The sequence below is a fragment of the Mustela putorius genome, unplaced genomic scaffold (genome assembly GCF_011764305.1).
Source record: "Mustela putorius furo isolate JIRA1106 unplaced genomic scaffold, ASM1176430v1.1 tig00000592_pilon_pilon_pilon, whole genome shotgun sequence".
Lineage (NCBI taxonomy): Eukaryota > Metazoa > Chordata > Mammalia > Carnivora > Mustelidae > Mustela > Mustela putorius.
This window is the reverse complement of record NW_025421426.1, coordinates 1,922,524-1,925,394: the sequence shown is the minus strand read 5'-3', so window position 1 is coordinate 1,925,394 and position 2,871 is coordinate 1,922,524. Positions and strand designations below refer to the sequence as shown.

The following is a 2,871-nucleotide window of genomic DNA, read 5'->3' as shown; positions in this document are numbered from 1 at the left end:
ACCCATTAAGAGAGTACCGGCCATCCTTCCCACCCCCAACCCCGGGGGATCTGCTCCACCCGGCATAGCCTAATGTGGGTTCCAAGAGCGGGAGTGGGGTGAAGTCCGAAGCCAGCCACGCACCCGGTCACCGCAGGGCGAGGGGGATGCAGAGGCAGCCGCTCCAGATGCGCTGCCAGGAAACGCGCAGGAGAGTTCTTGTCTCGGGCCGGAGACCAGGAGATCTCAGCTGCACGCTGCCGCCCTCCAGCATCTGAAAGGTTAGAGAGGCCTGCACGGGGCCCAGCCATGCCCACTGTCCAGAGGGCCGCAACACCACGCTGCTTGTTCCAGGCCGCGACCTTGAAATTAGCCGCAAGGGCGGAATCCCGCAGGCGCGCGCCCCACGGACGGGGCGGGGCCAGGAGCCTCCAATGCCCGGCGCCGGCGGTCGGCTGAGGTCACGGCCGGTCCATGACCTCCCAGGCCGCTCTAGACGCAGCTCTCCCGGCAAGGGAGCAGGTCTGCAGGTCTGGGAGGGGCTGCGGACCGCTGCCCTGGGCCTGCTCCGGCGGCTGGGCTGCTGCAGGAGGCTGGAACCGAACCTGGAGGACCCAGTCCTGCGGTTGGAGGGAGCGAGCCCAGTACCTGGTGAGCACCTGCGAGTTAGCGGGAGGTGCTGGCCTCGGTCAGCCGGTCAGCCGGCTGCGGGTGCCTTGGCTTAAAGCCACCCGGTGCGCCCCAGCTTTTTCTTTCTGGAACATGGCTAGGCCGGGTTCAAGCACAGATACATCCCGATGCTCTACAAGTCGTTGTTGGAGGGGTGGAGGGGGGGCAGGGTGTGCTCCGTGCTAATTGCTGTTCTAGAAAACAGGGTTCAAGAAGGTCTCAAGGATTACAGCTCCCCGATATCAAAGATTCCTGCCTTGAGTTGTCATGGTATTCTGTTCTTCAGGGCTGCTTAAAGGGGTACTGTGAAAACGTGCTGTATTTTATTTTTTAAGATTTTATTTTTAAGCAATTTCTATACCTGTGGTGGGACTGAGACATAAAACCTATGTAAGAGTCGCTTTGCTTTTCTGACTGAACCAGCCAGGCACTCCCTGTATTTTATTTTTAAAACTTGCATAAGATAGTTTGAAAACACTGATGGAAGTGAGTGACACTACTCAATGAACTCTTTAGCTAGGAATCTGGACTTTAGAGCCAGAGTGCCTGGTTCCGATGCTGCCTTGGTGCTCTCTAGGTGTGTGATATAGCAGATTGCTTGTATTCTTTATGATACACTCCCTCATCTGGGAAATGGGCACAGTAATAATACCTAATTCCTGCAGCTTTGTAAGGAGTGAATGACCTTCAATAGGTAGGACACTTAGAACAGGCTAGTGCATAGGGAGCACAAGATCAATGTCAGGTCTTCCTTGTTCCTTGCAGCTGCTGCTGGGCAGAGCTCGGAATTAACCTATCATCTCATTCACCTATGTGAACTTTTCTGTAAATGCATCATTAGTTTGGAAAACCTGCAGCTCGGCCCTCGCCATATTTATGTATCATTAGCTACTGGCTGTAAGGACAGACGATAACAAGGAAAGGTATAACATCTATCAGAAGGCTATTTTATCAATTTTGGGAGTGTTTCCTGTTGTTTCTCACTCGATTGTGACCTATGTTACGTACTGTATTCTGTCATTTTCTCTCTCTTTTTAAATTTTTTTTTAACTCCAGGATAATTAACATACAATGCTATATTAGTTTCAGGTGTATAACATAGTGATTCAGCAGTTCTCTGTATCGTTCAGTGCTCATCCCGATAAGTATACTCACAGATTTGGAATGCTTCTCGAATTTGTGTGTCATCTTTTGTTCAGGAGTCCATGCTAATCTTCTCTGTATTTCTCTAATTGTAGTAGATCGCTATTGAAGTGAGCACTGTAATTTTCCAATTTTGAATTATGTATGTTTATTGAATGCATTATATATTTTTATATATTTTATATGTAAAATATCTTTCGTAAGTATCCCTATTTTGTATATGTACAAATATATGAACATTTGCAACATAGTAATGTTTTATAATATATAAACATATGCATATCCTTAGAGATACATTTTACATATATATATTATATAAAGTATCATTTTTATAGCATTTGAGATGTGAAATAGCTCAAAGGTGGAGAAAGATACAGATAATAGCATAATCAACACCTGTGTGTTACCCAGATATAATAAATATTAACTTTTTAAAAGTTAATTTTTTAAAGAAGCAAAACACTACAGATGCAATTGCCTCACTACTATCACTCCCGTCCCTGAGTCTTTTTCCCACCTCCAGTTAATGCTGTTCTGAAGCTGCTGTGTATTTTCTCCATCTCTGATTTCAGTATTTTAACATAGATGTATGGCCCACAGGCCAATATTTAAAATGTATCATATTTTTGTTTTTAAGCAAGGAAAATAATATTTTGCTAAATCTGTCTTTCCACAACATCCTCTGCTCTTTTCCCCTGTTCACTCAACTTTTTTTTGGAGATTTATTCGGGCTGATAAATCATCCCTATTTCATTTATTTAATCATTGTGCAGTAATACTGTTGTAAGAATATATCCCGATGAATTTATCCTTCTCTCAATTGATGTATATATATGTTGTTTACAGTCTTTCTTTCGCACGAAGATTGGCGCAGTGTGTATGGTGGTGCACATCTCCTTGGGCACATGCGTGAGAGCTTCTGCAGGGCACACCTGTAAAAATGGAATTGCTGGGCTGTGATTCCTTGTCTCACTTTTAGATTTATTTTTACAACAGCAGGCATTTATTAGATATTCTTAATTTTCAACTTTGAAACAAATATGATTACTACTTCATTCTTATGCTTTTGAATGAGTCAGC

General features: G+C 44.7%; 1 non-coding gene across 1 annotated transcript; it reads right to left on the bottom strand.

The window, feature by feature from the left end:
• Nucleotides 1-1,801: 1,801 nt before the first annotated feature.
• LOC123392635 lies at nt 1,802-1,908 on the bottom strand. Its single transcript, XR_006607386.1, has one exon. It is a non-coding gene; the product is annotated as a U6 spliceosomal RNA (small nuclear RNA).
• Nucleotides 1,909-2,871: the final 963 nt, after the last annotated feature.